General features: G+C 41.6%; 1 non-coding gene across 1 annotated transcript; it reads right to left on the bottom strand.

Moving 5' to 3' along the window:
* Positions 1–24,072: 24,072 nt before the first annotated feature.
* LOC140206479 (U6 spliceosomal RNA) lies at positions 24,073–24,177 on the bottom strand. Its single transcript, XR_011888170.1, has one exon. It is a non-coding gene; the product is annotated as a U6 spliceosomal RNA (small nuclear RNA).
* Between the last annotated feature and the right edge of the window lie 579 nt (positions 24,178–24,756).

Genomic DNA, 24,756 nt, shown 5'->3' with positions numbered 1-24,756 from the left:
TTAATATTAGCCAGGGCATCAGGAAAACGCTATTTTCTCTTCTTCAAACTTGTGCCAAAGGAACTTTCATGTCTACCCACGTTGGATGCAGCAGGCTCAGTTCAATGTCCCAAAAAAAGACCTCCTGCTGTAGACTGCCCCCTCACTATTGCACTAACTGTCGGCCAAGATCTGTGCTTAATTCGGCAAAGTAAGATTTGAATGCTGAACTTCTCTTCCTGGATGGTGGAGGTCCTGCCGTCAAACCATAACTGACCCTAAATTCTTCTTCTTATTTTCTTAATTTTTTAAAATTTCTTACTGAGAAAAATTACTATTTTTCTTGGCTTCTTTAACTTCCATGCTCTAATCATCAACAGAAATACAGAAAATTAAACTATAAACCTATTTTGCTCTATTTCTTTTGATTTTAGTGATATTCTTGCTTATCAATGCTAATGATAATATTATGAGAGCTGCTTCAAAGGGCCGATGAAGGCAGCGTGAAATAAATAGAAAATGTTATGTGAATTTGGGCTCCTCCTCTGTAATTTCAACTGCATTTGTGTTCAGTTCTGACATCTCTGTGGGCTATCAATGTGAGAGAAATATAGGTATTATGTAAAGCATAAGACACAATGAGTCCAATGAAGCTACTATTAAGATATTGTTTTTCATCTCCAGAAACCCTAAAGGCAGCAGTTGCCACCTGGAGTGCTTAATGTCTTCATCTCATGCCGATTAAACATTTTATATCTTACTGCTCTTGCAATCATATTAAAACTACCTCAAGCAATACAATACAGAGGTTAACTGCTTTTTTTCTCTAGAAATTACTGTGAGGCCTGGAGGAGAAATTGAAATTAACTACAATTGGAAATCTATCTAATTATGATCGACAATGAAAGGAGAAGGTTCAGAGCGTCAGCTGTTGTTGCTTTTCTCCCACTGCTCCAGTAACTCGAGTTCAATCCAAACCTCCAGCATCTATGTGGAGTTTGCAGGTTCTCCCTGTGAATCAATGGATTTTCCACAGCTCTGCTTTCCTCCCAAGCTCCAAAGGCGTGATGATCGGTATGTTAATTCACCACTGTAAACCACCCCTGTTCCAGTGGTAGAATCACAGACCATTGATGGGATTCTGGGAAGAACTGGTTACAGAAAAATATTAGAGAAGAATGGCTTGCTCTATAAGTTTGCCCATGGTATCACAGGAAAGATACTAGCATGGACAGAAGATTGGCTGACTGGCAGGAGGCAAAAAGTGAGAATATAGGCGGCCTTTTCCGGTTGGCTGCTGGAGACTAGTGGTGTTCTGCAGGGGCGGTGTTGGGACTGCATCTTTTCACGTTATATATCAGTGATTTGGATAACAGAATTGATGGTTTTGTGAAAATAGAGGAGTAGGTAGTGTTGAAGAAATAAGGAGTCTGCAAAAAGATTAGGAGAATGGGCAAAGAAGTGTCAAATAGAATACAGTGAAGAGAAGTATATGGCCATGCCCTTTAGAAGAAGGAACGAAAGCATAGACTATTGGCTAAACAAAGAGCAAATTCAGAAGTTGGAGGTGCAAAGGGACTTTGGAGTCCTAGTGCAGGATGCCCTAAAGGTTAACTTGCAAGTTGAGTCAGTGGTAAAGAAGGCAATAGTAACGTTAGCATTCATTTCAAGAGGACTAGAATATAAAAAGCAAAGATGTAGCACTGAGGCTTAATAAAGCATTAATAAAAAATGCACCTGGAGCATTGTAAGCAGTTTTGGGTCCTTATCTAAAGAAAGGATATGCTGGCATTGGAGAGTACAAAGAGGTTCAGGTGAATGATTCTGGGAATGAAAGGGTTAACCTACGAGAAGCTTTTGATGGCGTTGGGCCCGTATTCACAGGAGTTTAGAAGAATGAGGGAGGATCTCATTAAGGCTTATCAAGCATTGAAAGGCCGAGATGACGTGGACATGGAGAAGATGTTTCCAATTGTGAGGGAGTTTAGCACCAAAGCGCACAGTCTCAGAATACGAGGACATCCTTTTAGAACAGAGGTAAGGAGGAATTTCTTTAGCCACAGGGTGGTGAATCTGTGGAAGGCATTGCCATAGATGGCTGTGGAAGCCAAGTCATTGAGTATATTTAAAGCAGAGATTGTTCAGTTCTTGATGAGTAAGGGTTCAAAGATGAAGGCAGGAGGATGAGGTTAAGATGGACACTAGATCCAGAGCTGGAGTCCCTAAGTCAGTCCTATGTTGAGTTCAATGTTGACTGGCAACTTCTGCAACACTGCTGGTAGAAACTGTATCGGTCTCTTTGAGTTCATCAGATGAGTGGAGAGGAGGAGCTTGCTCTGCATATCGAACTGGCCAGGCTTGCATATCTAGACAGTTAGGACATAATATTCATGATCAGCTCTGACCCATGGAGGCCCTCAAATCAGCCATGAGTAAATGGCAGAGCAAACTCGATGGGCTGAATAGCCTAATTCTGCTCCTATGTCTTATGGTCTGGCAGAAAATCAATGGGTCAGAAATACCTTTTTCCATATTGTAAACTCGGAGTTTAACAGGGTTAACTTCCTCTACTTTCTGAACAAATTCAGTTGCAAAATAAATTTTTCATTCACGCTGCCTGTTTCCTCTTCTGTATTGGACAGAATTCAAGACACATTTGTTGTATGAACAGTAGTGCTTTATTTAAGCACATTGCAAGCATGTTATTCACTTGGATGAAATGCATGCTTACAATAAATGAAGGAAACAATATGGAGACCTTTTAACATTCTCAAATATGCTTCTCTTCAGATCTTTGGGACACATAAAAATGCAAGCTGGTAAAAGTGCTTCATGTTGCTCGTATTTTATGAAGACCCAATGTAGAGAATGCCAAATGAAAGCATTTACTACAACTCAAAACTATTAAAAAGAAACTAAGGAGATTCAGATGACATTTATTTTCTATTGTCTATGGTTGTTTGTCATGTAGACGACCAGAATATGTACTTGAAGCATTTAAGCATAGATAATTGTCTGAAATTACATTGGTTGATGAATTGCCAGATCGGTTCTAACCAGGACCAATCAGTGACTTCTAACTGGCCAAAGAGCCTGCCAGCATAGGTTCCTGAAACAGGATGATTAGAGCTTGAGTATCATTTTAAGTCCCTGATGGTAATGTGCCTTCCACCCTTTAAGCAGCTCCTAGAGCCTAAACTGAAAACAAAGTATACTGGAAGCACTCTGCCAGTTGGGCAACATCCAGAAAAAGGGGAACAGAATTAACATTTAATGTCCAAGACTCCACATCAGAACACTCTTTGAAATGAAAAGTTAGTGACGTTTCCCTTTGCACAGATTATGCTTGACCACATACTGCATCTTCTTTTACTTCAGATGTCCAGCATCCAGGTTTTGATTTTGATTTTGATTTTTTGTACTACAGGCTAACCAGGACCTCTTCAAGAGCCATCTGGAGACCATTAACAAAAGACCAAAAAAAGATGTTTTTTCTTAATAATGTTGTAACTTGTTAACCTTTTCACTTTACCTCAACCACTCAGGACTTGCCTGAAGACTATCTTGGCTAAAATCCACTGGAATGTTCTGTAGAACAATGTGATTTGCTTATGAATTCAAAGACAGTGCCGAGGGTTGTTGACAGGTCAGTGAGCAGGTAAGCAGATGTTGTATAATGTGGGAAAGTTGGGGGAATGCAAATTTTGAAACACTGATGGGAAAATTAGTTTACATTGTGTCTATTGTTAGTCATTTATTCAAAACAAGCCTTCGACCTTCTACTCCATCCATCAACCCACCGTTCTCAATCCTAACTACCTCAGCCATGACTTCAGAATGTTTAATTCTGTAATATCTCAGCACTTCCCAAAGTTCCTATCTCCTAATTGTCTGGGCCAATAGATATCCTAATTACCTAATCTAATCCCATCCCCCAAATCTCCTGACCCTCCAATAGTCTAATTCTGAAGTCTTGATTTCGCAAGGCTTGAATCTCTATTATACTAGCCATGTCCAGCCAGAACCAACACACTTCTCTAGAGGCCCTAACTCTTTGATTCTTCCTAAATACCACCTACTGTGCAAGGTCCTAGTTCAACTTATGTCCCGTGGTGATCTACAATTTCCCATAGTGTTTAAGTACCAAGAGGCTAGTAAATATTGAGGGATTTGGGAATGCTGGTGCAAGAAAGTTTAACATTGAAGTACAAAATAATCTGGAAAGCAAATGATTATGTTACTGTCCTGTTAAGGTATCAAAGCAAGTAGGTCCTGTCACAATTATCTATGACTTTGGCAAGAGCACATTTTGGCTAATGTATAGAGTTTTGGTCTCCTTGCCCACAAAAGGATATACTTGTCTCTGAGAGGATGAAAAAAAAGCTTTGCTAAATTAATTTATGGAATATTAAGAGAAAGATAGAATGGTTTTATTTTCTCTGGTGTCTTGGAACCTGTCACATTCTTACTAACTTTCACTGGTCAGATGCAGAAGGGCAGTTTCTCAAGCCGTGTTCTCAAGATAATGAGTATGTCAATTGGGATTGAGATGGAGAGAAAGCTCTTAAGTCAGAGAGTTGTAAAATTTTGGAAATGTGTGACTCCACTCCATGGGAAATGTACAATGGGCATTAATATGTGAAACCTTCATCATATATCACGTGCCCACTCACCTTTACCAATGTCCTTGTCGACGCTCACCGAATGTTATCAATGCAACATGGAAAGCATCCTACTTGGATGCATGTCAGCTTGGTATGATGACTACTCTGCACGCAACCACAAGAAATGGCAGAGAGTTGTGGACATGGCTCAGCACATCACAGAAACTAGCCTCCTCTCTCTCCACACATTATGGAAATCAGCTTCCTCTCTGTGGATTTTGCCTATACTTCTCGTTACTTCAGTAAAGCAGCCAGCATAATCAAAGACCCCACCCATCCCAGGCATTCTCGCTTCCCTCTTCCATTAGTGAGACGATATAAAAACGAGGAAGTCTGCAGATGTTGGAATTCCACAAAGTGCTGGAGGAACTCAGCAGGCTCCAGCAAGTCAGGCAGCGTCTATGGAGATGAATAAACAGCCGACGTTTCTGGCCAAGACCCTTCCAAAGGGTCAACTACCTATTCATTTCCATAGATGCTGCCTGACCTGCTGATTTCCTCTAGCATTTTGTGTGTCTGTTACAGAAGGTATAAGAGCCTGACATCTTGTACCACCAGGCTCAAGCAGTTTTTACCCAGCTATTAGAAGATTAGTAAATAGTTCCCTACTGAGATAAGGTGGACTCTTGACTTCACAGCCTACTTTATTATGAGCTTGCACTTACTGTTTACTTGCACTGTACTTACTCCACAGCTGTAAACTTTCTGTGTAATGATCTGACCTATGCAAACAGTATACAAGCCAAGCGTTTCACTGTACCTCTGTACATGTGACAATAATAAACAATTCCAGTTATGTCGATGGGCCTTTTGAGTGTTTCAACTTCACAATAGCCTGAACTAAGACTTGGAATTAGCAAAAATTATTCCATTCTGATGGGACCCCCACAGTGCCTAGTGGCTTCTCTGGTGCTATATAAGAATCTCCACTGTTTAACACAGTTTTGCTGATAAATTGCGATGCCAAAGCAATTGCTACCATGTCTCCTAGGCAATGAAGTGCTGAAAAGGAGGTAAAAAACCTCACAAGAAAATTGAAAAAACAAATGCAACACTAAATGTTTAACTGTACTTCCACTTGCAACACAGCATCTAACAATCCTAGATAGTCTGCTCGCTGCTAGCACTGCTGGCATCCAATTAACATTACAAGGACCTCATTTAAATGCCAAAGCTGGCAGCCTGACATCTACTTCAAATTCAAACAGAAGGTGAAGCCCCATAGAAAGATATGGTCCAAATGTGGGAAAAAAGGATAAAAAATTCAGTATGGATGTGATGAACTCAAAGGCCTGTTTCAGTGCTGTACAACAGGTGACAGAGAAGGGATGTGCTCAGACCGATGGTTTGAGATGCGCCTATTTTAATCCAAGAAGCATCATGAACAAAGCGGATGAGTTTAGACCGTGGATCAGTACTTGGAGCAATGATGTTCTGGCCATTACAGAGACCTGGATGGCTCAGGGGCAGGAATGATTACTTAGAGTGCCAGGCTTTAGATGTTTCAGAAAGGACAGAGAGGGAGGCAAAAGAGGTGGGGATGTGACACTGCTGATCAGAGATAGTGTCATGGCTGCAGAAAAGGAGGAAGTCATAGAGGGATTGTCTACTGAGTCTCTGTGGGTGGAAGTTAGAAACAGGAAGGGGTCAATAACTACTGGGTGTTTTTTATAGACCACCCAATAGTAACAGGGACATCAAGGAGCAGATAGGGAGAGAGATTCTGGAAAGGTGTAATAATAACAGGGTTATCATAGTGGAAGATTTTAATTTCTCAAATATTGATTGCATCCCCCAAGAGCAAGGAGTTTAGATGGGGTGGAGATTATTAGGTGTGTTCAGGAAGGTTTCCTGACACAGTATGTAGATAAGCCAACAAGAGGAGAGACTGTACTTGATCTGGTATTGGGAAATGAACCTGGTCAGATATCAGGTCTCTCAGTGAGAGAGCATTTTGGAGATAGTGATTACAATTCTATCTCCTTTACCATCGCACTGGAGAGTGATAGGAACAGATAAGATAGGAAAGTGTTTAATTGTAGTAAGGGGAAATATGAAGCTATCAGGCAGGAACTTGGAAGCATAAATTGGGAACAGATGTTCTCAGGGAAATGTACAGCAGAAATGTGGCAAATGTGCAGGGGATATTTGAGTGGTGTTCTGCATAGGTACGTTCCAATGAGACAGGGAAAGGATGGTAGTGTGCAGGAACCATGGAGTACAAAGGCTGTTAAAAATCTAGTCAAGAAGAAAAGAAAAGTTTACGAAAGGTTCAAAAAACTAGGTAATGATAGAGATCTAGAAAATTATAAGGCTAGCAGGAAGGAGCTTAAGAATGCAATTAGGAGAGCCAGAAGGGGCCATGAGAAGGCCTTGGCGAGCAGGATTAAAGAAAACCCCAAGGCATTCTACGAGTATGTGAAGAGCAAGAGGATAAGATGTAAGAGAATAGGACCAATCAAGTATGACAGTCGAAAAGTGTCTATGGAACCAGAGGAGATAGCAAAGGTACTTAATGAATACCTTGCTTCAGTATTCACTACGGAAAAAGACCTTGGCAATTGTAGGGATGACTTACAGTGGACTGAAATGTTTGAGCATATAGACATTAAGAAAGAGGATGCGCTTGAGCTTCTGGAAAGCATCAAGTTGGATAAGTACCTGGGACCGGATGAGATGCGCTCCAGGCTACTGTGGGAGGCGAGGGAGGAGATTGCTGGGCCTCTGGTGATGATCTTTGCATCATCAATGGGGATGGGAGAGGATCTGGAGGATTGGAGGGTTGTAGATGTTGTTCCCTTATTCAAAAAAGGGATTAGAGATAGCCCAGGAAATTATAGACCAGTGAGTCTTACTTCAGTGGTTGGTAAGTTGATGGAAAAGATCCTGAGAGGCAGGATTTATGAACATTTGGAGAGGCATAATATGATTAGGAATAATCAGCATGGCTTTGTCAAAGGCAGGTCGTGCCTTACGAGCTTGATTGAATTTTTTGCGGATATGACTAAACATCTGATGAAGGCAGAGCAATAGATGTAGTGTATATAGATTTCGGCAAGGCATTTGATAAGCTACCCCATGCAAGGCTTATTGAGAAAGTAAGGAGGCATGGGATCCAAGGGGAAATTGCTTTGTGGATCCAGAACTGGCTTGCCCACAGAAGGCAAAGAGTGGTTGTAGACAGGTCATATTCTGCATGGAGGTCGGTCACCAGTAGTGTCCCTCAGGGATCTGTTCTGGGACCCCTTCTCTTCATTATTTTTATAAATGACCTGGATAAGGAAGTGGAGGGATAGGTCAGTAAATTTGCTGATGACACAAAGGTTGGGGGTGCTGTGGATAGTGTGGAGGGCTGTCAGAGGTTACAGCAGGACATCGATAGGATGCAAAACTGAGCTGAGAAGTGGCAGATGGAGTTCAACCCAGATAAGTGTGAAGTGGTTCATTTTGGTAGGTCAAATATGATGGCAGAATATAGTATTAAAGGTAAGATGCTTGGCTGTGTGGAGGATCAGAGGGATCTTGGGGTCCAAGTCCATAGGACACTCAAAGCTGCTGCGCAGTTAACTCTGTGGTTAAGAAGGCATATGGTGTATTGGCCTTCATCAATCGTGAGATTGTGATTAAGAGCCGAGAGGTAATGTTGCAAATATATACGACCCTGGTCAGATCCCACTTGGAGTACTGTGCTTAGTTCAGGTCACCTCTCTACAGGAAGGATGTGGAAGCCATAGAAAGGGTGCAGAGGAGATATACAGGGATGTTGCCTGGATTGGGGAGCATGCCTTATGAGAATAGGTTGAGAGAACTCGGCCTTTTCTCCTTGGAGCGGCGGAGGATGAGAGGTGACCTGATAGAGGTGTATAAGATGATGAGAGGCATTGATTGTGTGTATAATCAGAGGTTTTTTCCCAGGGCTGAAATGGCTAACACGAGAGGGCACAGTTTTAAGGTGCTTGGAAGTAGGTACAGAGGAGAAGTCAGGGGTAAGTTTTTTACGCAGAGAGTGGTGATTGCAGGAATAGGCTACTGGTGACGTGATGGAGGTGGATATGAAAGGGTCTTTTAAGAGACTCCTGGTTAGGTACATGGAGCTTAGAAAAATAGAGGGTTATGAGTAACCCTAGGTCATTTCTGAAGTACGTACATGTTTGGCACAGCTTTGTGGGCTGAAGGGCCTGTATTGTGCTGTAGGTTTTTCTATGTTTCTAACCATATACAAGAGGAAATCAGGGACATCCATCATTTTACTAATGAGCTGCTGCACACATTGATAGTGCTGTTCAGATGGCCTTTATCAGTCAGGGACCTAAGTTCAAGAACTGAGAAGTAATGTTGCAGCTTTGTAACACTCTGGTTAGACCACTCTTGGAATATTCAGTTCTGGTCACCTCATTATAGGAAGGACGTGGAAGCGTTAGAGAGGGTGCAAAAGAGATTTATCAGGATGCTGCCTGGACTAGGGAGCATGTCTAATGAGGATAGGTTGGGTGAGCTGGGACTTCTGTCCATGGAGCGAAGGATAAATAAGAGGTGACTTGATAGAGAGGTACAAGATAACAAGAAGCATAGACCTAGTGGACAGCCAGAGACATTTCCCAAGGTGGAAATAGTTAACACGAGAGGACATAATTTTAAGGTAATTGGAGGGAATTCTCAGGGGAATCCTTTTACATACAGATTAGTGGGTGCATGAAACACCCTGCCAGGGGTGGTGGTAGAGGCAGATATATATATGGGGGACTCATGAAACTCTTAAACAGGAACATGGATGATAGAAAAATGGAGGGTTATGCAGGAAGGAAGGGTTAGATTGAATTTAGAGTAAGTTAAGAGATTGGCACAACACCGTATGCTGAAAGGCCTGTACTGTGCTGTAATGTTCTGTGTTCTATAGATGTAATTAGTTAGAAACTCCACTCTATGTAAACAGCAGATGTCCACACCCAAGTGGCAATAGTGCTAGATGTTTAAAACTGTGTCATTGAACACTAAACGGAGGAGGAGAAGATGGCGGTGCAATGCAGCGCGCGCGGCCACTCTGATGAATGATATCTGTAATCTGTCAAGTAGGGTACCGTGCACAATTCTGATTTGACGGAAACAGATGTGAGAGTATGGAGGAACATCTGGAGAAACTTCTGAAATGCCTTTTTCGCTGCCGCTGCTACTGTGTGATCCAGAATCTCCGGAGGGGAAGGCCCTGAATCCTCGGCTTTGCTTGTTTTGGCGGCCGGGGTGAGGTCGAATGCGCTTGGCAGAGGATGGTGCTCGGGAGGCTTTATCGGAGGGGCTGGTCGGAGGCTCGAAGTTTTCGGCTGTTGTTGGGTGCTTCCAATGCGTCGGCGGTTGTCAGTGCCTGGAGGTTTATGGCAGGAAGTTTCTCCCTTTTGCTGCCTGCTATCAGGGACACGAGAGTTGATCGGGACTTTGAGACTTTTTTTAACAGTGCCCATGGTCTGCTCTTCGTCAAATTATGGTATTGTTTTGCACTGCTGTAACTATGTGTTATAATTATGTGATTTTGCCAGTGTTAGTCTTTGGTTTGTCCTGTTTTTCTGTGATATCACTCTGGAGGAACATTGTATCATTTCTTAATGCATGCATTTCTAAATGACAATAAACGAGGACTGAGTGTCCTCATAATCTAATCTAAATGTGTGATCCACAAATGTAAGAATGAAAAGCTGCTGCATGGTTTGTTCTATTAAGTATTTTTTTAATATGAATAAAGTTTATTTTGGTTAAAAAAACAGCAGATATTCACAAAAGCAGACAGTGAGTGGTGATTTGCATTGCTTATTCCGAAGAGAAAAAAGATCAACCTGCAAGTTCAAACACTTGAAGCACAAAACCCTGAAAATCAGAGAGACGTTGTTTTATGATGCAGAAGAAAGAAAAGGTTACATTTCTCACCTTCCATGGTCTCAGGTTACTTATGCTGTTGAAGAGCAGTTACAGACTTAATGTGAGAAACACAGCTGCTAATATTCACACAGCAGGATCCCACAGGTATTGTAATAACGGCAAAATAATTTATTTTCAGGTCTGCGATGTAAAAGTATTGATCAAGGAGAAATCTGCATTTGTTTAAATAGTGCTGTGAAGTTTTTACATCCAGTTGACGCCTCTAAGATTTTGACTCTCCCTCTGTATTACAGTGGAGGGGAGAAAAAGCTTGTCTACACATTTGGACTGAGATTGAATATAAAGCATTCTGTCTCTGGCATCTATAGGTAGTGAAAGGGAAAACTGAACAGCCTCACAAAAATTACCACACAAAGCATCTTGGCACTCTCCAGAGTGATCCCTAGAGTATGCTAATTGGAATACCATTTTTCAAACAACGCAGCACAAACCCTGAGCATTCCACTGTGAATTATTAATTATATTTATGGACATGGAATCCGAAAACACGTGTGAGATCCCATTTAGAAAATGTAAGCACTCAACCACCTGTTTCAGCAATGTACACATTCCAGAACTGCACTGCCAGAAACAGGACTTTTCAACCCATAGTATCCATACCCACCATGGTGCTAATTTCTACTAATCTTATTTACCTGCATTAGGCTCATATCCCTCTGCATCTTTCACAGATTCATGGAACGTTACAGCACAGAAACAGGCCCTTCGGCCCATCTACTTCATGCTGAACTTTTCCAGGTACCTGTTCAAGTAAACTTTGCACTGTATCTGCTTCAACCATCTCATCTGGCACCCTGTTACAGATAAATCCCACCACCCTCTGTGTGAAAAGGACATCCCTCAGATCTTTAAATTTCTCTCCTCTCACTTATGTATGAGCTCTCCAGTAGTAGACTACCCTGTTCTAGAAAAGAGACTGCTGATCATTGAATCATAGAGCGAAGCAGGACAGATACAAATCCTTAGGTCTAATGCAGGGTTTCTCAACCTGGGTTCCATGAGATATTGTGATTTTTAAAAAAACATTGTTTTTTTGAATTTCGTGCACTGCACAATGCTAAAACTTGTAGTGGTGGGCCGTGTCCAAAAAGTCCTGATAGTAACTTATTAGAGGTCTCTCAGCCCAGTATGACAGTGCAGAGTAGGACCATGTTTATTAGGTTAAATCGAATCTCAGTTGTTGATGTGAGATAGGGGAGGCCATTGATAATTGGTGAGTGCTGTATTGGACAGAGGGAAGGACCGTAGGTTGATGAGTGTGAAGTGTGTTTTCTGAACATTGAATGGACTTGCCCATCTTGGGCTGTGATCTCAGCCTCTCCCTCCTGAAGTACCTCCCCCAACTTCACCTTACATGCTGCTGATTGACTAATGGGAGGAACAAACTAGAAAATTGGAGGGAAATTTTCATTCTAGAGAAGGCATTTTTATGCGCCACAACTCAGCTGCTGGCCTGCCACTTCGTTATAAACGTTGTAACAGTTGGATTGTGTAGATTAGAAGTGAATTGTATTGTGAAGTTTTCATATTTTTTGCTGTTTTCTCACCTATTATTTATTATGCCATTCTGTGTTGCATTTTATTCACCCCAGTTAACACAGTGTCCTCCCTTACAAAACAAGTGTATGACTGAGTGAGGAATCCTTTATCTGAATCTAGTGTTCAGCCTGAGAACCGTACTTTGAGAGAAGAGGAAGAAGTTTGTAAGCTGGATTCTGAGCGTGCACCCAGGATAAGATTTACTGACCTGCCCCTGGACAAGTTCTGGATTTCTCTGAATGAGGAGTATCCTGCCATTCATAGGAAAGCAACGAACATTCTGCTGCAGTTTTCAACTTCTTACATGTGTGAGCAAGCTTTTTCTGTTTAACAAGCATCAAGCACAAGGATAGAAGTAACTTCATTTCAGTTGAAGGTGAAATCCGTGTGTCCTTATCTCAGGTTCAACCCAGAATTGAGTATTTGTGCAGCAAAAAACTAGCACAGGTTTCACATACTAGTCCTATATTTGAGCCTGATCATGTCACATAGTAAGAAAATGTTTTTTCAAAGTCTTGTATAAAATTGTGTCTTAGGCTATATTGTTTTAGCACAATTGAAGTTCCGTCACCATGGCCAGAAGAGAGGAAGGAGGGGAGGACTCCAAGTCGGACTAAAATGGTAAGGAATCAAACTTCCTCTACCCAGCATCTTGTTAGCAAATGTAAAGTCACTGGAGAACAAGACTGAGGATCTAAGGGTAAGATTTCTGTATTAGAGGGAAATGAAAATTTGCTGTGTTCTTTGTTTCACGGCGACGTGGCTCACTCCGGACAAACAATATATGGCAATCTGACCCAATGGCTTCTGGATCCACTGGATGGACCAAAATGCTGAATCAAAGAGGGCAAAAGGTGGGGGTGGGGTGTTGGTCTGTGTTTCATGATAAACTCTTCGTGGTGCTCAGATGTAGTGGTCTTGTCGAACCTGCTCTCCCAACCTGGAACATCTAATGATTAAGTGCCATTCATTCTGCTGATCAAGAATTCTCCTCCGTGACCCTGTTTATATACTACCCTAAGCAAATGTCAAGCAAGCACTCAATGTATTGAATGCTGCAGTTAGCAATTAAGAAATAACGTTCACCAACGCCTTTCAAATCATTGCTGGGAACCAATCAAGTTTGCTAGAAGAAATCTCTGCCCAATTATCATCAACATATCATCGGCATCACCAGCGGTCCCAGTCCTCCTACCTGCATACAGGCAGAGGCTGAAGAGCAAGCCTCCAGAAGAAAGGACAACATGGACGTGGTTGTGAGAGGTAGAGGAGCAGCTGTGGGATTATTTCAATTCTGTGGACTGGGCCACGTTCAAGAACTCATCAGAGGACCTGAGTGAATAATCACGGTTGTCACTCACCTTATAAAGTCAATCGTGGGGAAGTGTGCCTCCACAAAATCATTCAGTCTTCCCCAACCAGGATCCCTGGATGAATACAGTGATCCACAGTCTGCTAAGTAGCAGTTCAGTGGTGTTCAGATCTGGCAACCAAGTAAAATACAAGAGGTCCAAGTATGACCTCCAGAAAGCTGTATCACATGTGAAGTGGCAACTCCAGACCAAATCTGAATCACAGAAGGATGCTCAGCAGCTGTGGCAAGGATTGAATGCCGTCACTTCCTATAAAGCTAAACCAAGTGACATATGCGACAACAGGGTTTCACTCTCCCAGATGAGCTCAATGCCTTTTCTGATCACTTTAACCATCAAAACATGGAGGAACTTTCATAAACTCCCACAGCCCACTGTGACCCTGTGATTCCAGTCTCTGAGGCCAATGTGAAAGTGTGAACCCATGGGAAGCATCTTGCCCCGATGGGATACCCGGCTGAGTACTACTGACCTGTACTGACCAACTGGCAGGAGTGTTAACCAGCAACTTTAACCTCTTGCTTCAGCAGTCTGCGGTTCCCAGCTGCTCAAGCACACTTCATTTATACCGGTGCCTCAGGAGAACCTGGTAATCTGCCTCAATGACTATTGTCCAGTAGCACTTACATCCGCAGTGATGAAATGCTTTGAGAGGTTGGTGATAAAACATACCAACTCCTGCCTGAGAAGTGATAAGATGCTGAAATGTGATGTCAGTGAAAACAAAGAAAGGCAAAGTCATTCATCGTCTTCTGATAGTAACTAGTTAAGTGCTTAGAAGAAAAAGCAACTGCAGGAATGTGGAGTGAGTGTGCTGGTGTAACTGTGTTGCACTTACTTGGAGCCTGTAGGGACCAGAGTAGCCGAATGGCTCCTTCCATGCTGTGAGAATTTCCTGTGATTTTACATTAAATTCCTCCTGAATTCTAAATATCTATTTTTCTCTATTCTTCCTACAAAATATATTTACGCTTCCCTTTATTTTGCACTTTCTACCTGCAACCTTTCGGTTCACTTGCTTAACCTTGTCATCTCAGGAGCTAATCTATATACAATCAACAGATCTTTAATCTCCAGGTGATACTAATTCATTCAGTTCACTCCAAAAAGGCAATACTTTTCTTAGCTTATCATCTGCTGATGATATTTACTCATGCTTGCTCTCTCGCTCTCTAGTTTAATATGTGAAGGTATTTTCTTCGACAAGTAGTTTCTCTGAGTTCAGCCTGAACTCCACTAGGTAGGGAAAAACAGTTAAGATTTACATTGAAGTACAGTGCCTCAACTTGCAAGATGACCTATCTCTTCCTCTGAGCCCTCTTTACTTATAGTCCAAAAATCACACCACTGCCAGTTTGATTGACACAATCCTTCCTTTTGTCTGTACCCTCTCTTTTCTGTTTGCTGGATAAAGTAAAGTTTGATGTTCTTTGACAGAGAAAAGTTTTGAGTGTCTCAGCAGTCTAAAACATATTAACGATAATTTCCCCTGATATTCACACCCATGAATGCCTGTTAGGGACAAAGCGAGACAGAGCTGAAGTTATCTTGATGCATTGGCTTCTTACTTTGTTGACATTATCATATACTGTAGCAGGGGTCCATGGGGTGTGTGGGGTGTCAGGGAGGAGTAGCACCTCTGGTGGGGAACATGTCATGTCCTTTTCAAGGCGGTTAGTCCACCTTTGGTCCCCACCTGGCACTCAGCTCTCACCTGTGGCTCCCCGTAGCTGTTTGCATGCGACAGCGGCCACACCCCGGGCAACGGCTTCGACAAGCCGGCTAAACCAGGTGAGGGTAGCTGACGGGTCTCAAACCCTCAGTGAGGTAGGGAGTTGTCTATCCCAGCATGTGAAGACAGACTCCGGCGGATTGAGCGGACGAGACCAATGGAAGGTCCAACGGTCAAGGCGGCAGTCTCTGCAAGTGTCATGGAGCATGTAGAGCAGGACAAGACGCAGAAGACGTCTCAGTCATCCACTGCGCCTAGCCCCATCTCCAGCCATCTCGACTCTGTCTTGCCACTGGATCCAGATGGGAATTGGGAAGAGAGAGTGAGGCTGACGCTGCGCAACTCTCCCTCACTTAAATCCAAATCAAGCACTAGTCTCGACACCATCATAATGGTGTGGAGGTCCTCATCGACGACAACGATGGACGAACAACAGCGGGGGTCCAGAAGAGAAGCTTGTGGTTGCATGAACAAAATATTTCAGGATTCCATCTCCAGTTTACAGTCTGTTTGAAAAGTATTACCACTGATGTAAGATTCCACCACAATATCTTGGAACAGAAATTGCAGTCAACTTTCTAAAGGTTAATATTTGGTTCACCATGAGTTTGTCAGCATTCACCACTAAAGTGTCTGACTACATTTCCTTTAGCCACATTAATGTTCTTTGAATTTAATTAGTATTAAATGTGCTGTATTCTTGGTATTTATAAAACCTTAAGACACTGTAGCAGAATTAGGTCATTTGGCCAAACAAGTCTGCTCTGCCATTCCATCATGGTTGAATTATTATCCCTCTCAACCCCATTCTCCTGCCTTCTCCTCCTAACCTTTGACACCCTGACTAATGGAGAAGCAATCACCCTCCGCTGTAAATATATTCAATGACTTGGCCTCCACAGCTGTCTGTGGCAATGAAGTACACAGATTCACTACCGACTGGCTAAAATAATTCCTCCTCATCTCTGTTCTAAGGGGACACCTTTCTATTCTGTTGGTATTTCTTGCTGCTGTAAATGTTTAAAATGCACTCAGGGGTCACTTTATTAGGTACAGGAAATGTAAATGAATCAGGTACGTAGTGGTAGACGTGGAGCTACCATTTGTTTACCATTATTGATTCAATTCAAAATTACTCAAAACCACTGGTCTCACTGGATAAGAATAGTGGATCACCTAATATAAAAGATGCCTGCTATGGCCTTGCAATGAAAGTTTCATGGCCACCATTTTACTCATGACTACTTCAAATTCTGAAGCCTACTTTCTCAGGATTAATAGTCCATACTTCTGGATTACATGGTCGACACTCCATTGTTGAATTATCATTTCTGTGAAGAACACATAATATGATACTCTAGTCAGTTATTATTAAGTGAATATTCTAGCCCCTTTACAGTACAGTACAGCTTTCTTTTTGCACTGCATGTTTATTTCTTATTGTAATACATTTCTTATTCTATTTTAGGTATTGAACTGTATTGTTGTCACAAAACTACAAATTTCATGATATACATAGTGGCCTCTTTATTAGGTACACCAGTACACATGCTCACTAATGCATAAATCCAATTACGCGGCAGACACTCACTGCATAAAAGCATGCAGACATGGTCAAGAAGTCCAGTTGCCGTTCAGACCAAACATCAGAATGGGGAAGAAGTGTACTCTAAGTGACTTTGAATGTGGGATGATTATTGGCACCAGACAGGGTGGTTTGAGTATCTTAGAAACTGCTGACCTTCTGGGATTTTCACATACAGTCTCTAGAGTTCACAGAAAATTCTGGGGAAAACTAAAAATAAACATCCAGTGAGCAGCACTTGCGTAGGAAAAAACAAATTGTTCATGAGACAGGTCGGCAGAGAATGGCCAGAATGGTTCAAGCTAACAGGAAGGTGACAGTGACTCAGATAACAATGTGATACAGTAGTGTTGTGTAGAAGAACATCTCTAAATGCACAACATGTTGAAGCTTGAAACGGATGGGCTACAGCAGCAGAAGACCACCAACATACTGAAATACACTCAGTGGCCACTTTATTAGGTACCTCTAAGTGATAACAAACCTGATTCTGATTCATCCACACCACAGCCACAAAGTGTCTTGATCATTACCTCTCCCATTGTGGGAGGGCGTTCAGATACTATCCCGCCAGTGATCTGCACAAACCTGCCCTCTCGATAGACATCTTAAAATTCAGTTCATCCAGATCATTTCCTGAAAACGAAAGCCAAAAAGCAAGCAAAGCATTGAATGACAATGAAGTAAGTGTTCACTTTGAACCCTAAGCCATAGAAAGGCAGGAGTAGACCTCCATTCAAAAACCTCCCTATGAGAGTGTGGAAACATTATGAACATGTACCTCCTCTTCTAACAACCTCTTTGCTTACAAAAGTAGATGTTTCTAGTATGCAAACACAAGAACACCGTCATTACTAAGCCCTAGAATACATGTTTACAGCGGCAAATCTGCTGCAATTAGTGACCAGTATGAGTGTGTAGCAAGCCAACAGTCAGCGCAGAATCTGCTGTTGCAGATGTGGTTAAGTATCATTCAAATCTGATGAGACAACAAGCCCTCTGAGTGGAAACAGGTTTTTACTCGCTGATCTGTTTATGTTATTTTAAACAACAGCAAAAGTCAAAATTCCATTATGATGTAGCTAATGCAATCTTGCAGGGCTTTATCATGAGGACTGGAACTAGGTTTCCATAAACATATGAACTCTACAGCCACTATTGAACAGACTTCATGAAAACTGCCGTTCAACTGTTGCTGTAAGGTAGCATAGTGAGGAAAGTGTGTACCTTGATACATGTGGGCCTTTAGCTTCTGGACGGGTAATGACAATTAAGTTTAAAGTTCAAAGTAAATTTATTATCAAAGTACATGTATGTCACCTTATAAAACCCTAATGTTTGTTTCCTTGAGGGCATATTCAATTTGGTCACCTACCTACAGAAAAGATGTAAATAAGGTTGAAAGAGTACAGGGAAAATTTACAAGGACACTGTCGGGTGTGCAGGACCTGGAGGACCAAGGTTACATGGAAAGACCGAATAAGTTCCGACTTTATTCCTTGAAACATGGACGATCGAAATGAGGCTTGAGAGGGGTGTACAAAATTATGAGGGTCTTTTAGGCATCCGTTAGTCTCATGAGACCATGGATTTGCGCCTTGGAAGGCTTCCAGGGCGCAGCGCTGGACAAGGTTGTATGGAAGACTGGCAGCTGCCCATGCTGCAAGTCTGCCCTCTCCACGCCACTGATGTTGTCCAAGGGAAGGGCACTAGGGCTGATACAGCTTGGCACCGGAGCAATGTGTGGTTAAGTGCCTTGCTCAAGGACACAACACACCGCCTCAGCTGAGGCTCAAACTAGTGACCTTCAGATCACTAGACTGATGCCTTAACCACTTGGCCATGGGCCAACATGACAAAATTATGAGGGTATAGACAGGGTAAATGTAAGCAGGAGGGGAAATGTGTTCACTCGGGAGGGTGGTGGGAGTGTGGAACAAGTTGCCAGCGCAAGAGGAGCACGCGAGCTTGATTTCAACGTCTAATGGAAGTTTGGATCGACCCATGGGTTGTAGGGGAATGCAGGGCGGTGCTCCCTCTGCAGGTCGATGGGAGTAGGCGCATTAAATGGTTCAGCACAGGCTGCATGGGCCGAAGGGCCTGTTTTCTCTCTCTCTCTCTCTGACTCTAAATCCAATAACCACAATACTATCAATGAAAGACCACACCCAACAGGGCAGACAACCAGTATGCAAAAGACAGCAAACTGTGCAAATGCAAAAAAAAGAGGAATGATAACTAATAAATAAATAATTGATAAATACCTAGAACATCCTTGAAAGTGAGTTCATAGGTTATGCAAACGGTTCAGTAATGGGTCAAGTGAAGTTAGCCCCACTGGTTCAAGAGCCTGATGATTGAGGGGTAATAACTGTTCCTGAACCTGGTGGTGTGAGTCCTGAGGCTCCTGTACCTGGGTGGTGGGGTCTCTGATGATAGATGCTGCTTTCCTTTGACAACACTCCCTGTAGATGTGTTCAATGGTGAGGAGGGCTTTACCCATGATGGACTGGGCCATATCCTGTGGATGAGTTGTACATTCTCCCCGTGACCACACAAGTTTCCTCTGGGGCTTCATTTTCGTCCCACATTCCAAAGACGTACGGATTAGTAGGTTAATTGGTCACGTGGGTGTAACTGAGCGGCACGGAGTCATTAGTTTAGAAGGGCCTGTTACTATGCAGTCTCTCTAAACAGAGTCAAAGAGTGATAGAGAAGTACAGCACAGAAACAGGCCCTTCAGCCCATCTAGTTCATGTCAAAACCACTAAACTGCCTACTCCAGTCGATCTGCACCAGGACTCATACTATCCATGCACCTATCCAAGCTTTTCTTAGACGTTGAAATCAAGCTCATGTGCTGGCAGCTCATTCCGCACCCTCAGAACCCTCTGCGTGAAGAAGTTTTCCCTCATGTTCCCCTTAAACTTCTCACCTTTCACCCTTAATCCATGACCTCTGGTTATAGTCCCACCCAACCTCAATGGAAAAACCCTGCTTGCATTTACCCCATCTAAACCCCTCATAATTTTGTATACCTCCAACAAATCTCCTCTCAATCTTCTACAATCTAAAGAATATAGTCTTAACCTATTCAATCTTTCCATATAACTTAGATCCTCCAGACCCAGCAACATCTTTGTAAATTTTCCCTGCACCCTTTCAGCCTGTTTAAAATCTTTCTTATAGGTAGGTGACCAAAACTGCATGCAATGCTCCAAATTATGTCTCACCATTATATTATACAACTTCAATATAACATCCCATCTTCGGTACAATACATTGATTTATGAAGGCCAATATGCCAAAATATTTCTTTGTGATCCAATCTGCCTATGACGCCACTTTCAATGAATTATAGACCTGTATTCCAAGCTCCCTTTGTTCTATCACACTCCTCAGTGCCCTACCGTTCACTGTTTAAGACCTACCCTTGTTGGTCCTACTGAAGTGCAAACCTAGCACTTGTCTGTATTCAATTCCATTTGCCATTTTTAGCCTATTTTTCCAGCTGATGCAGATCCCTCTGCAAGCCATGATAGCCTTCCTCACTATCCACTGCACCCCCAATCTTGGCATCATCTGCAAATTTGCTGATCTAGCTAACCACATCCAGATCATTGATACAGATGACAAACAACAAAGGAACCAGCACCGATTCCTGCGGCATACCACTAATCACGGGCCTCCAGCCAGAGAGTCAAGCCTCAACTACTAAATGTTAATTAGCCATTGTAAATTGTCCAGTGACTGGGGCAAGATTAAATTGTGGGATTACTGGGCGGCGTGACCCAAAGGGCCGGAAATGGCTGCTCCACGCTGTATCTCAATAAATTAATAAATAAAATGCTGTAAGAGCTCAACAGATACCAATGATAGAACAACATCATTTGACTCCCTCCACTTGTCGGATGATTGCTTTTGTTACACTAATGGCTAGAAGATCCATACTATTGAATTGGAAAGAGATTAATCTTCCTACTACATTTCAATGGTTTTCGCAAACTATGTCTTGTTTAAATTTAGAAAAAATTAGAAGCGTCATTTATGACCCTTCTATTAAATTTGAAGAGATTTGGAGACCATTTATTCAATACTTTCATATGATGTAATTTGACCCTTTCCAATTCTACTCTGTTATTCTATGTATGGGGAGAGGAGCGGAGTTAATGACACTAATGGTCTTATCTGAGGTATCATAATAGCCCATACTTTTTCTTTTTGTTAGTTTAGTTTTTCTTTAGTTGGTTTAGATTTGTTTTTCTGTTTTGGGGGAATTTTTTTTTCTTTTTTTTTCTCTTCTTTCATGATATTTTTTCCATTATTATCTTATATTGCCCTACATTAGAGCTATACTTTTTGAGATTTTGGGAGGCTTGTGAATTATGTGTCAATTGAGGTTATATTGGTTTAAACTATCTTTTCAATAATGTAATCCCAATTTCTCTGTCTTTATTTTTCTGCAATGTATATGATGCTGAAACTAATAAAAAGATTGAAAAAGAAAGAGAAGAGCTCAACAGGTCAGGCAGCATCCAAGGGGAGAAATGAACAGTCGCTGTTTTGGGCTGAGACCCTTCATCAGTATTTCAGTAGTTCACCCAGCATTTGCATGTGCTACTTAACAACTGGTCTAGCATCTTGTGCTAGTGATACAGAGTCCCAACAAATGGATTATGTTGCCTCCCTCTCAAATTCATAGAAATTCTGTACCATTCACAAAATAATACCAAAGGTGATAACTGAATACCATAATTGGATCTTACACACATAGTCTTATGTAATTCAATATACTCACCTCTAACGTCACTCCTGTGGAGCTCAGTGATGAGGTAGCGGTGGTGGATGACTGTGGAAAAATGATTTTAACACTTTTATGCTGATGGACAGAAGATGAGCACACAGTTAAAAATTTGAGCAGCCTCAAACCACTCTCCCACTTCCTACTTAATAGAAACAGGTCTGAGGTGAAGGAATCAAAGTGCTTTCAGTTGATGATCATTCACTGAAATGGCTGCTTGTCTTCATATTGCCAGATTTTTTACATTTAATTCACAAAGGCTAGAAATAGGATTGAGGAGTAGAGGTGAAGCAGATCTATGAGGTAAGTAATTTTATCAGAATCAGATTTATTATCACTCACATTAGAGTTGAAATTTATTGTTTTGTGGTAGCAGTTACTATAAGTTACAATAATAAATAGATAAATACACAAATATATACATAAATAGATGGATAGATAGTGAGAAAGAGGAATAGTGAGGCAGTGTTAATGGGTTCAAGGACAATTCAGAAACTTAATGGCAGAGGGGAAAAAGCTTTTCCTAAAACCACTGCTTCCTCTAAGCTCTGTGGGTCTGTGGCTGTGTAGTAACTGAAATCCTCCCGCTCACATAGCCTTTGATGCTGCACAGCTGGAATTTTCTTTTATGTAATGTGCCACGCAGGATTTAGGCCATGTAAAAATTTCATCCTCATTGCAATGGTTGGTCCATGCAGCTGTAAAAATTTGAGGGAATGTCGCCTGAAGCATTCGAATGTGGGTCTTCAGGCTCCTGTACCTCCTCCTTGATGGTAGTTATGAGAAGAGGGCATTTCCTGGATGGTGAGCATGCTAAATGTTGTCCTTACTTTGCAATGATTGTGACACTGAAGTCAATCTAGAGTAGCCATGTTATGCCTTTGCATGTTTAGAGATTAACAGACTAGTGTTGCATCCTGAACAATTATTCAAATACTTCTTATTTTAATTCCGTCATTACTTACGTGAAGTAAAAAAGTAATAACACGCCACATTTCCCACACTTCGGAAACGCTGCACTTCAAAAATATTTGATGCATCATTTGGGCTTCTGAAAGCTTTTAGAGTGGTGATGAGGAGGGATTTCTTTAGCCAGAGAGTGGTGAATCTATGGAATTCGTTGTGGAGACCAAGTCATTGGGTGTCTTCAAGGCAGAGGTTGATAGATTCTTCATTGGTCTGGGCATGAAGGAAAAGGGGGAGAAGGCGGGAAATTGGGGCTGAGAGGGAAAATGGACCAGCCATGATGAAATAGCGGAACAGACTCGATGGGCCAAATGACCTAATCTGCTGCCATATCTTCTGGTCCTATGGTCCTTTTTTTGAAGTGACATTCTTTCTCCCTTTTACATCCTTACTTCCATCAGTTTCCACTTTAGAAATAAATTAGCTACTTTGGTTCTTTGGAGTGTGGAAGATATAGTAGAAAGAAAGGACTGGCATTTATATAGCACCTCACACAATTTCCATAAAGCTTCATCATTACTAAAATAACATTTAGAGTTTGGTCTCTACCAAAGCGTTGAAAACACAGTAGCAAAATTATATCGAATGAGATCCCACATGAAATACGTAATTGACATAATAAATTTTTCTTTAAAAAATCAAGATGTTGAAAATACTAAACAGGTCTAACATTTTGACAAACAGTTCTGAAAAATGATCACACATATGAAACTTGTTTTACTCTTCACAGGTGCACCCTGACTTTATGTATATTTCCACTACTTTCAAGGTTTCTTTCAAATTTCTATCACTAGATTTGCTTTTGAATTTTTTTTTTAAGTCTCATTGATTGGGAGGAATCTGGTTTTGGTCCGTGGCATCAAGGACATGACCCACCCAGCCAACACACTTTTCGTCCCTCCTCCTTCCGGAAGAAGGCTCAGGAGCTTGAAGACTCGTACGGCCAGATTTGGGAACAGCTTCTTTCCAACTGTGATAAGACTGCTGAACGGATCCTGACCCGGATCTGGGCAGTAACCTCCAAATATCCAGACCTGCCCCTCAATTTTTTTGCACTACCTTACTTTCCCTTTTCTATTTTCTATTTATGATTTATAATTTAAATTTTTAATATTTAATATCAATTTGTAATCCAGGGAGCGAGAAGCACAGAATCAAATATCGCTGTGATGATTGTACGTTCTAGTATCAATCGGTTGGTGACAATAAAGTATAAAGTATAAAAAGGTTGAGGACTGCTGATTTAGACTGCCACAAGCCACACCACCCAGCATCCCACCTATTAGACCCTAGCCTAATCAGAGGACAAGTTAGAATGATCAACTAACCTACAAACTGCTACGTTTTGGGGCTGTGGGAGGAAACTGGAGCTCCCAGAGCAAATTCACGTGGTCACAGGGAGAACGTACAAATTCCATACAGTTGGCACCGGAATTGAACTCCGAATTCCAACACTCCGAACTATGATAGCGTCATGCTAACTGCTGCACTAACATAGCGCCCCACAAAATATGGAGCACTTCACGAATCTGTGTGTCGTTCTTGCGCAGGGGCCATGCTAATCTTCTCTGTATTGTTCCAGTTTTAGTATACGTGCTGTCAAATTTCCCTCAGGATCAATAAAGTATATCTATCTACCTATCTATCTATCTATCTATCTGTCAAAGTGAGCACAAAGTTTCTAAATATTATTTTTTAAGACTGTACTGTGTAAACAATCAAGTTAACACATTGGATGGTGCAGTGATTTCATATAAATACTACTGGAAAAAATAGAAGTGTTCTTATTTGGCAAATTGTATCTAATCTACCTGCTTGATCTCAGTTCTAGTATTAATGCATATTTCTGCATTTAATGTGTATGAATAATTTTAGTTGCATTCAAATCTGATTTTATACTAAATATTGGACATGTTTCCAAAGTCATGGAAAGTTTGACTCCAATGTTATGAATGCTTGTGGATCAGGGAAATACCCATCTAAGGTTATTGTTGAAAGAGTTATTGGAACAGTTTAGAGAGAGGCCTGATACCATTATAGCTGTTACATGTAGCCATTATGTATCTAAAATATTGTTGGCTCTGTTAAGAGGAAAATGTTGAAACCAGTTGCTTTCCATTCTTCAGCCTTTTAAATAAAACACAATAAGCCTCTCACATCAAATTCCTTCCTATTTACCCATTTCTTAG

Source organism: Mobula birostris, chromosome 12 (genome assembly GCF_030028105.1).
Source record: "Mobula birostris isolate sMobBir1 chromosome 12, sMobBir1.hap1, whole genome shotgun sequence".
Taxonomy (NCBI): domain Eukaryota; kingdom Metazoa; phylum Chordata; class Chondrichthyes; order Myliobatiformes; family Myliobatidae; genus Mobula; species Mobula birostris.
This window is presented reverse-complemented; position numbering and strand designations above follow the sequence as displayed.